The sequence below is a fragment of the Physeter macrocephalus genome, chromosome 8, assembly GCF_002837175.3.
Source record: "Physeter macrocephalus isolate SW-GA chromosome 8, ASM283717v5, whole genome shotgun sequence".
Lineage (NCBI taxonomy): Eukaryota > Metazoa > Chordata > Mammalia > Artiodactyla > Physeteridae > Physeter > Physeter macrocephalus.
In genome coordinates, this window is record NC_041221.1 from 118,064,142 (window position 1) to 118,076,440 (window position 12,299).

At 37.1% G+C, this 12,299-nt stretch overlaps 1 pseudogene; it reads left to right on the top strand.

The window, feature by feature from the left end:
• The first annotated feature begins 3,418 nt into the window (after nt 1–3,418).
• LOC102994822 (putative 60S ribosomal protein L32') lies at nt 3,419–3,826 on the top strand (annotated as a pseudogene).
• The last annotated feature ends 8,473 nt before the right edge of the window (nt 3,827–12,299 follow it).

A 12,299-nucleotide genomic window follows, 5' to 3' on the forward strand; every position in this document is an offset into this window, starting at 1 on the left:
GCAAGCTACCAGCATATAAAAAACATAGGATTAGAAACCCAGACTTGTCATTTTATATTAAATGTGGCACATGAATAACACAGATTTATTCAAAGTTCAGCACATAAGTCTTAAACATAACCTGATAGCTGTCCCTGTGCTAATCACTGAAAATCAAAAGGAAATGAGACTGTGCCTGCCTTTTAGAAATTCATGGTATAAAGAGAAGTTATACATATACACTGATTATACTATTACAATGTGGTAAGTCCTCTGATAGAATAATGTATGCTATGGACTAAATGTATGTTACTTCCCCCTTAATTTGTGTGTTTAAACTTGAAACCCCAGTGTGATAGCATTTAGAGATGGGACCTTTGGGAGGTAATTAGGATAGATGGGGTAATAAGGGTGGGGCTCTCATGATGGATCAATGCCCTTATAAGGAGAGACATCAGAGAGCTTGCTTAGATGCTTTCTTTCTGCCATGTGAGGACCCAGCAAGTAGGTAGCCATCTGCAAGCCAGGAAGAGAGCTTTCACCAGAACCTGACCATGCCAGCATCCTGATCTTGGATTTCTAGACTCTAGAACTGGGAGAAATACCTGTTGTTTAAGTCACTTAGTCTGTGGTATTTTTTGTGTCAGCCTAGAGGACTAATAGAATGTACAAAGTAAATTGGTGGTTTAGAGGAAAGAGTAATTAATTTTGCTTAGAGCAACAAAGGTGGCTCCAAAGGAAGTGATACTTGAGCTCAATCTTAAAGGATACATAAAATTTCATTATGTAGAGAAGAGGATGAAAGAGCATTTTGATCAGAACAAAATTTAAAGACAGAAAAAAGAGGGGAGAGTCTAAGGATGAATTCCAGAGTTCCATTTTATTTAACAAGGTAAATAGTGATGCTAAAAACTGAGATAAGAAATAGAAAAAAAAAAAGGTGGATTTTACTAAATAGAATGAAGGAGCACAATGCTAAGTTTGACCATGATGACTGTCTAAGTTAGCACTAAGCAATTGCAAATATAAGTGTGGAAATCAGAGAGAAAGAATGAAGGAACTGCTTTCAACATTTTGTGTCTATAGTAGATATTGGTTTTTCTGCCCAGGTCACCTCTTTAGGACCAAAGCATCTATCGACCAACTGCTGATGGAAAAGTTAAAGCTAAGTCATTCAGTGGGATTTTTCTTTGGTACCAAGGAGCTGATTTGTTCAAATTACATTCCTTCCTGTGGTTGAGTAAGCAGTGGATAAAGGAAGCTTGTGGACAGTGATTATAAATGCAGAGATTCAAACACCTGGCATCCTTATCTTTTTTTGGGACAACTCTAAAGGGCCCACCAAGCTCCAGCGTTTTCTGTAAATCAGCTGAAGCCTCAATTGCAACTACCATTGACCTGTGAACAATGTGGGTTTGAACTGCACAGTTCCACTTACATTTAAATACGTTTCAGTCATAAATACTACAGTACTACATGATCTGTGGTTGTTGAATCCATGGATGCAGAACTGCATATGAGGAGGAACCACATAGAGGGAGGACCAACTGAAGTTATACTCAGACTTTCAACTGTGTGGAAGGTTGTTCAACAACTCTCTCATTGTTCGAGGGTCAACTGTACATTGTGATTCAACTTCTCATTCTGCCAGATCCTGCCTTTCTCACATTCTTACAGGTGAACTTCCTAAGAATATTGTCCATCAACTTTCCCATTAAAAATTCCATTTTCAGGAAACCCGGTCTAAGATAGTACCAGCACCAATCCTAGAACATCCATATGGAGAACTATTAGCCTTGCTAAGGAATGAGGAAAATTATGTGCTGCCGTTGCTGCAGGATTTGGCTAAAACGTACCAATATCCATGAGGCGACAAGAGTAGATGCACAGGATTGGATGTTGAGGATGCTAAATGAAGGGGAACAGAACCAAAAAGAAAGTTGGAGATGAGAGAGTTTATCAATATGAGAGCATTATCCTGTGAAACAAAATTTAACACTCTGGCATCTACAGTATAAACTAACAATATTTTAAAGCAACTATACTCTAATAAAAAAATAAAATAAAATGACAGTAAAAAAGAAGTCACAATTGTTTTCCCTAGATTCCAGATGTGATCCAATTCTCAGACCATGAACCCACTGACTAAAAGAGAGGCCTGTGATGAAGGATCATTTTTTATGGTGACAAATGTACAACAGTAATTCCTCAGTATTTTACCTAATTCAGGTACCTCAGCACTGGGAAGTAGGAAATATCCAGATCGTTCAAGAGTTGATGTAAACGTGAACATAGAGAGGAGTGAAATATAATATATTAAAAGGAGACAAATAGAATGTCTAGAACCTAAAATACATTATGTGTATTGATAAACTTTTCTGCAGATCAAACACCACAGAAAAAATATCAGTGAGCTTACAGACATAATAGAACTTATCCATACAGAAGCATAGAGGGAAAAAAAGATACTGAAACAATTACATATCTAGCTTTGGTGAACAGTAGGATGACCCTAAGAACTCTAACAATAGCGTTATTACAGTTCCAGAAAGGAGGTAGAGGGAAATCGAAGATATAATGGACTAACACTTTCCAAATTTGTTCAAAATTATAAGGCCACATGCCCTAGAAGCTCAAAAAGTTCCAATAAGGAAAAAAGAAAACCAAAAACATGTAGTTCAAATTTTATAAAATCATTGTTAAAATGAAAATTTTAAAAGCAGTCAGAGAAAAGATGAAATTCAGGGGAATAAACATAAGAAAGTTTTGGCTTTGTATCAGAAACAATGCAAACCAAAATATATTGGAACAATATCTTTAAAAAGTTGAACAATCTGTCAGCCTAGAATTCTATATCCAGAGATATCCCTCAGATATGAAGCTAAAATAAAAATATGTTCAGGAAAATAAAAACTTGGAGAATTCATCACCCAAATATCTGAAGAAACCAAAGATTCTTCAGTCTGAAGAAACAGTAAACCAGAGTTTCTCTAATAAATAAAAAATACTGTGAATAGTAACTGTGGGTAAATTTAAAAAATTCTTTCATTTTTAAATTTCTTTAAAATATATTTTATTGTTTAAATTAAAAAATAATATATTTGTGGGGTTTATGGCACACATAGATGTAGATTATTTGACAATAAGAGTATAAAGAAGAAGAGGCTATAATAGAAATGTACTGTTATACATTTCTTACATTAAAACTGAAGAGGCATAATATTACTTGAAGAAAGACTGTGATAAGATGCATATTGCAAATCCTAGAGCTCTTACTGTGTAAACTTAAAAGTTATAGCTAGTAAGACCATGGTAGAGAAAAACTGAATAATGAAAATATTTAAATAGTCAGAAAGAATGCAGGGACAAAGAACAAAAAATATGGGCTACTCTCTTCCTCCATGCTACCTCTGAAGGTGGCAGCCATCTCCTTGGCATCATGGCTGCCCTCAGACCTCTCACGAAGCCAAAGATAATCAAAAAGAGGACCAAGAAGTCCATCTAACACCAGTCGGACCGATATGTCAAAATTATATGGAACTGGCAGAAGCACAGGGGCATTGACAATAGGACATGCAGAAGATTCAGGGGCCAGATCTTGATGCCCAGCATTGGTTATCGGAGAAACAAGAAAACAAAGCACATGCTGTCTAGTGGCTTCTGGGAGTTCCTGGTCCACAATGTGAAGAAGATTGAAATGCTGCTGATGTGCAGCAAATCTTACTGTGCTGAGATTGCTCACAACGTCTCCTCCAAGAACCGCAAAGCCATTGTGGAAAGAGCAGCCTAGCTGGTCATCAGAGTAATCAATCCCAAAGCCAGGCTGCACAGCAAAGAAAATGAATAGACAGCTTGTGTGCACATTGTATTTGTTTTAATAAAACCATAAAACTCAAAAAAAATGTATATGGGACAAATTGAAAACAAATAGCCAAATCATACTTTAAAACAACCATGTAAATTATTAGATTAATTATAAATGCTCTAAACTTTCCAAATAAAAGCCAAAGAATATTACACTGGATTTAAAAGCTAAATCCAATTGTATGTCATCTAGAGTAAGTACATTTTAAATATGAAGTTACGGATTGTCTAACAGTAAAATGATGGGAAAATATACAGAGAAGGCCTCACAACTAGGAATATTAACAAAGATGAGAAGGAGCATTTTGTAATAAAAGTGTCAGTTCAACATGAAAATATAATAATTCTGAATATGTATCTAATAACAGATTCATAAATCTATGAAGCCAAAACTGAAAAATACTGTAAACAAAATTAGACAAATCCACAATTATAGTTGAAATTTCTGCAGAAAATTACTAAGGAGATAAAAGACTTGAATAAAATGTCAATCAGCAGGACATAACTGAAATCATAGAATAATTCACCCAACAACGGAACAAAGTCTTTTCCAAGAGCACATTCAACAAGTGGAACATAAAATAAAATTAATTAAGGCTTAACTGATAAAAAGAAACTGAACAGTTGTTTGGGACACCTTCCATATGATTTCACATTAAATGGAGGCGTATTGTGGAAATGACTCCTTAGTGGTTATCCAGACTATCAAGTACACACATCACTTATTAAAGATAATAGAAAGCAATTTCTGTTTGAAAGCAGGGCTTTCTGTCTACTTAATACTACAGTAGTATTGATTACATTACTTGGAAATGCCCTATAATTAATTTTCCATTCCTTAACTGGAGGAGCATATTGTTTCCACTGTGGATGCATCAGATACCTTGTAATTTTATGTAAGAATTTCAAGGGATTTTATGCCATTTTTAGCTTGTCACCTGTGTGTGATTATCCCAGAAAACATAATCTCTTTTCCCCAAAACTCACTGTTTATCTACTAAGTATGTTTAAACTAATTACTATACCTTACTACTTCCCCACTGAAGAACAGGCTTAGACATATACATCCTCTTGATTATGTGATTTTTAGAATGGATGGTTTCTTTGGTATACTCCCTAGCAACATCTCCCTGGGCTGTAAGTTAACATTAATTTTGGGCAGTTCATCATGATGGTGTTAATTTTTTGTTATAGCCTATTTAGTAGTTTTATCCTCTAAGATCACAAAGATTTTCTCTGATATTTTCTTAAACAAATTGTGGTATATCCAAGCAATAAAATGAAACAAACTACTAGACACAACGTTTGCGAATCTCAAAAAATGTGCTGAGCTACCTAGGACACAAAAGAACACACGCTATATGAACCCATGTATATACTATCATAGAATAGGTAAACCTAATCTATAGTAATGGCATGTCAGTTGTTGCCTAGGCCAGAGGTGAGGGTGGGTAAAATACAAATGGATACAAGGAAAATTTATTTTGGGCGGGGGGTGATGGAAATATTCTGTATCTTGATAGGGTTGCTGATCATATGGGTGTATACATTTGATAAACTCACCAAATTGTAAATTTAAAATAGATTCTATTGCATGTAAATCATACTTCAATAAACTTAATAAGTAAAAAGAAAACAAAACAAAACAACTGTTGTGTTGGGAGAAGAATGGAAACAGGGGACTAGCTAAAGTGCCATGAATAATCTGAGCAATTATGGTTTAAATAGTAGAAATGGAAAAGAAGAAGACAGATTTAGGATATGTTTTGAAGGCAAATTTTACATGATATGTGGATAATTTATATGTTTACATTTGGGAGTGGGGATTCTGATGGACAATGAGAAATAAGGAAAATCCCTGAAAGTTGAGCTTAAGAAATTGGATGGAGTTATTTATTCAAAAAAGTTAACCTGAAAGGAGCTAGTTTGGTAGTTGAGTTCTATGAGAATCGAGAGTTCTATCTTGGCTGTGTTAATTTTAAGATGCTTTTTAAAACACCTGAAGACAAATATCCAGCAGGGTGTTAGATATATGATTCTGGAGTTGCAGGGCATGTTTGGATCTTAAGCTACAGATGTGGAAGTCATAGCAAACAAGTTATATTTAAAGCTGAAGCTTAAAAAAATGTCGCCTAGAGAGCCCAGGACATTTAGTGGTTGAGGAGGAGAAAAGGAACCAGCAAAGGAGACTGTGATGAAGCAGCTAACAATGCAGGCACTCAGTTACAAGCACATGGGGTCCTAGACATTAAGAGATGAGAGAGTTTTAGGAAGAAAAGTGAGCAGCTATGTTGAAAGCAATGGAAAGGTCTGGTTAAGGAAAGAACGGTGACCACTGCATACTTTTTTTTTGTGACCCTGACAAGATTTTTCTCTGGGATAGAAGGGATGGAAACTTGATTGGACCGATGTAGAAGATCATATGACATGACTCTTTATTTGTCAAAACAATTTAAAATGAACTGGGAAGGAATGGAACAGTGGTAGGAAGATAATTCAGGTCAAGGTCATGGAAGGTTTTATTTGATTTGTTTTAAAAACCCAATATTAGTGCTTGTTTGTATGCTGGTGGTAATAGTCCATCAGGAACTGAGAATTGGTTGATGCAGGAGAGGGAGTGTTTGAGGAAAGTCTTTGAGAAGACATGGGATGCAAACCCCAATGGAGGAATAGAATACATATTTAATACCGTACTTCATTTTGGGATACATAGCATTATGATAAGAAAATGTATTGATATCATTGTGCTCTATGCTTTAATACTCAATTTAGAACTAAAAAAAATAAAATAAAACTCAGCAAAATAAGATTTCAATCAAGTTAAGATTTGGTTAACATTCTCTGATTTCTTTTTTGGTTTGGAACACACAATTTTCCCTGTTTTGTCTATCCTTCAGGAATATCTTGCCTTCATTAGATAACTACGATAAAGTTAAAATGAAAACAATACATTTTCTAAAGGTTATACTATTTGAGGTTGTATTTATTGAAGGAAGAACAGATATAAACAATTTTATCCTGTTGGAAAACATAGTTTCACCTGAGCCAAAAATAAGACTGTGGAAACAAAAGACAGAATCTGAGAATTTGGTTGCAGGGTCTTCTGCTCAAAAGAATACAGTTCTTGAAAATCTGCAGCCACAGTAACAGCCATTCCCAGTCCTATGATCTACAGAGCATAGGACCCTGTTAGGTGTCACAAAATTGCACACCAGTCACTAGGGAAAGGTTGAATTTCTATAGTCAGTTCTTGAACAGCCACTAACAATTATTCGGAGCTAATGACATTTTTCATCTAATGTGGTGAATGGAGCCATGGAAATATTTAAGGGCCAGAGCAAGAAGTGAAGAAAAAAGCTATGGCTTCAAAATCCCTGGAAACAAAGGATGTCTTACAAATGAGAAGAAAACTTGAGATTGTGAAAGCCTGAGGTCAGGTCTCAGGGAAAAAGAAAGTGAAAAAAGCAAATTATTTTCCCAAATACTGGCATTTAAGCTTTTAGTACTTCCACTGGGGTGACTACCAAGATCATGAGAGGGTCTCCTACACTTGCTGGTAGATCTGCGGAGCTTGGTCTATCCCCTCACTCCTTCTCCTACCTCCTTCAAACATAGATAATAACACTTAAACAGGTGTATCAGCGAGGATCCTTTAGGTGCAAGTCACTGAATAAACTAAAAGTGACTTAAATAACGAGAATAATTCGCTACCTCGCATAACAGGAAGTCCCAAGTTCGGGTCTATCAGAGTTGGTTACCTGCTCAGCTCCATGATGTGAGGGCTCCTGGTCACTCTCTCTGGGAGTCTCTTGACTTTCCCCTTATGGGCACAAAAAATACAAGTAGCTCCTAACATAGAGGCCTCACGTGGCAGTGCCCAAAGCAGGAAGAAGTGAGTCCCTATTTTATTTCTCCTTTTTTAATTACGAGGAAAACAATCCCAGAGGCCTCTCACTAGACTTTCCTCTTTGTCTTGTTTTTCTAATACATGACCATGTCTAAAAAATCACTGATAAGGGAAATGAAATTATAATGGCTGGCATAGACTGATGAGCATCTACCCCTGCGGGTAGGGAAGTCCCTTAAAGATACACAAAAAACTAGTTCCTAAATAGAGCTGGGTTTCTGTCAGCAGAGTAGAAAGGAGAACTGTGACGGCTGAGAAGAGGGGGCAATGCATGCACGGTGATGAGCAGAGTGACTGGTTCCCAAATGCATTTAGTAAATATTAGCTGCTATTATTGTCCTATCAAGCCGCTCTTATGGGAAATACAATAGAAGACCCCAGCCTCACACCCCAGACTACGTATTCTGACCTCCATCCAATCTGTCATCCCATAGTACAGTTAATCCTTAGCTGTAGCTTTACTTTCTTTCCTTGACTGTAAATCCTTTTCCCTTGTCATCCTGTTTGTCTCAAAAAGTAGGAACTAATGAGTTGTCTGCCTCCAGCCTCATCGATTTTCAAAAATTTTGCATATTGTAGCCAAACTGATCTTTCTAAAGGCAGATCTAATCATGTCACCATCTTCCTAAAGAGCTTATCACAATTCCTCATTGCATTACATCTGAAGGTTGAACTCTTCAGAATCATGTCCATGTAGTTGTTCTTCAATGCAGGTGCAGGAAGGCTCCTCTGTCCTTCAGCTCCACCATATGGAACATGCAGTCTGCTTGGTGCAGGAGGAGAGAAACAGAAGACTCCCAAGTAGGGTCTCCATTGTCCACGAAGAGTGAGGTGCCCATCCCATCTGTAAGGGGCTGAGAAGCAACATCTTGCGTTCACCCAGAAGGGGAGGAGGACATACTTTTAGGGAACACTATTGTAATAGATCCAGAGATGAGCCTCCCAGATCCCCCTTCAAGGAAGGGCTTGCTGCCCAGTTTCAGAGAATTTGTCTCAGTAGCTGAGAGCTGCTTTGCCTGAGGTTGTGCCTTTCCTGGGGTAGCCCACTTGTAACTGAGTGAGGCAGAGGGATAAAGACATGGCCGTTTTGGCCCATGCACATAACTCCAGAGGCACTGCTCACTCGAGGACTCCCTGCTGGGGTGGCCAGGGCTTCCTTGCGCTTGCTCCACAGTTGACTTCTTGCTCTTCTCTATCTTGTTCCACCATTTCTTTCATATGTTTTGATCCTTTATGAACATCTTGTACCCCATACTCTACATGGTATCTGCTTCTGGAAATTACAACCTGCAACAACTAGTAATTTCTAGTTGTCTAGAAAGTCCTTTAACCTTCAACTCTTTTTTCTGCCTCAAAGATAGTTACCTAACTTGAATATTTTTCACTCCAGATTTATAGAAATAGAGTTCCCTGAGTGTATCACCAAAATTTTGCAGATAAAATGCAATTTATTAAGTACTTAAGTGCTCTTTTTTGTTTTGTTTTTCTTTTCCACTCTTTCATTCTCTCTAAGGCTGCCCATGACCCAATATTTATTAAACCAGGGAGTTCTCTGATCCTCCTTTGCCCTTTATAACTTTACAGCCTGTTTCCTTTGTAACTAGTTTAAACCACCACTGCCTGGAGCACCCTTTCCCTCTTCCCTTTGAGAGGCTCACTGCTACTCAGCTCAGCATCATTACCTCCAAAAAACTTCCAAAATTATCCCCTATCCTTGCATGGGCTGTCATCCTGTGTTGCTCTGATAGCTAATACCCCAAACATTTGTCCCCATCTTGGTGCCTGTCAGTACTGTACTATAATCATCTTTGCCTGTCTAGCATCTCTAATGGCTGACCAGTGCCTGGTACAGATGTACCTACTTTACCTACTTCTTTACCTACTTCTCAAAAGGGTTTTGAGTGATTCAGTGTCAGCACATAGTAGGTACTGAAAAGCATTTACTGAATGAATTTAATAATGCTCTTTTTTCCTCCAGCTTTGCACTGACTCTGTGCAAAGGAGATTGAGTTAAAAGAGGAAAAAATAGTGCTAGAATGTATTGCAACAAACATCTGCGAGTCTAAAGGAGTTTGGTTCATTAATGTTTCTTTTCCAGTTCTGATAGTTGGCTATACTCGTGGCTGACTACACAATGTGATGTAGCACTGATAACTTGGGAAAGTCAGAGGTGTCTAGTGAATGGAGAACTCTTCCTAGACAGAGCTATTTTCTGTTCATTTTTTTTTCACAAGTCCACGTTCAACATCTATGACTTACAAGACCCCTCAGGTATTACTATCTCAGTCAGTTTAGATAATCACATTCAAGATGTATGTGTGTAACAGGAATTATGATATGAGTATTCACATTCTGGTTCTCTTCCCTGCCCCCCAATACTATCCACATTAATTTTATTTGCAATTAAGCAGATGAGGGGAGAAATATTCTGAGCAAAATGTTCCATGAGGTAAGATGAAGGTGAGTGTGGGAAGAGGATGGGAGTGTAAATATTCATATTGATTTTTTGTGGCCATTTTATGTATTTCTGCATTTGACAGTCAATTTCTGGGTTGCGAAGTAAGTTGACTAAACATTTCCTGTGAGTTTAATAATCAGCATTTGCAGGAGGAAGAGTGGGGGTGATCTGCAAACTCCATGGTGAGAAAAAGTGAAATGAGGGATGAAAATGCAACCTACAGGGGTATCACTTTATATTCCACGACAACTGTGTCATTGTGTGAGTTACTCTCAAAATATGAAGTGAGAAGAAAACATAAGGGCACAGTATCTAAAGACTGTGATTGGATAGTAGCATGAAATATTGCCTGATTAAAAATGTATCAGGAAGTGAGAGAGTGGCATGGACATATATACACTACCAAACGTAAAATAGATAACTAGTGGGCAGTAGCTGCATAGCACAGGGAGATCAACTCGGTGGTTTGTGACCACCTAGAGGGGTGGGATAGGGAGTGTGGGAGGGAGGGAGACGCAAAAGGGAAGAGATATGGGAACATATGTGTATGTATAACTGATTCACTTTGTTATAAAGCAGAAACTAACACACCATTGTAAAGCACTTATACTCCAATAAAGATGTTAAAAAAAATGTATCAGGGTTAAGAGGATAGGAAGGAATAGGCATTAGTCAAAAAGAACAGGAATACTATCTATTAGAAGGAATAAATATGCACAAAATTAAAAGCTCTATGGGGCTTATATTCATTTAGAAGACGCTGATAATAAACACTGAACTTGGTAGATATTCACTAACCTTTTCTATCCGGTATCTCCCAAGTCTCCATGATTCAGTTTCTGAAGGATTAGTGCCTGGTATAATTCAGGGCGCCTCCAGGACCCTGAATTAATACCGTCACTAGTGTTCTTCCTGATTAATGAGTGTCATACTGATCATCACCTCTGATGTGCATGAATGTTTAAACATAGCTTCTCTCTGTAAGCAGCAAAAGCCTCAGAAATTTTATTAAATTAAATTTTAATAGAATAAATCCATTTTAGTGTCCTTTCAGTGAATTCACAGTTACTAAAGTAGGAGGTGATTAAATTCGTTAAATTCTCTTGGCAACTGCCTGCTGCTACCAGGTCTCATTCCTTTAAGGCACAGGGCTGTGACCTTATCTTCACAGCAGCTCATTCAACAGATCCCAGATGTCTTCCTCTGGTTTATTTTGGGAGCTTCATCCTGTAAAATGAGTTTAGTCCATCATCTCCCCTTATCCGGCTGAAGCACATTCTGTCAAGGGATTCTACTTTTCCTGAGGTACTTAGCGCCTACTGACAATAATCATTTTTATTCTGAACAGATAAAGAGAGAAAGAAGGCAAAAGAGCATGAAAAATACTTTTCACTGATTTTAAACTAAAGAACAAATGACATTGTTCACCTTATACAATCAAAATAGCTCTGCTTTTAAAAATGTTTCTCAAACTTGATGAGCAGCTGATTCTGATGATTTCAATTGTAGTAGAGCATGGTTTACTGAGGGTTTGGAAAAATGATCAACTAATAACATTAAGTCTTACAGGGATTTGGGAAGTATTACATTCTTTTATAATAAAAGTGTTCATAACATAAATGTTTTTCTCTGGTCAAGGAATACTTACTAATGGAGAAATACTTAACCCTTGAAAATTACGAAGTTAAAAAACAACTTTGACAATTAAAAATCCATTAACAATCCTAAGTCTACACTGCTATCTAGGTGTACTTCAGAGAGTATTCTTGTTTGGATAACAAAAGAAAAGTATGCAAGTGGAAAAAAATTGAACTACTCTACAAAAGAACCATGGAACAGTACTTTATTAAAGACCAGAAAAAATCTTTTATCAATGGTTGTATCCAAAAAGCTGCCATTAATCTATGACACTACCCACACATATATGGTCACCTTATCTTTGATAAAGGAAGGAAGGATATACAGTGGAGAAAAGACAGCCTCTTCAATAAGTGGTGCTGGGAAAACTGGACAGGTACATGTAAAAGTATGAAATTAGAACACTCCCTAACACCATACACAAAAATAAACTCAAAATGGGTTAAAGACCTA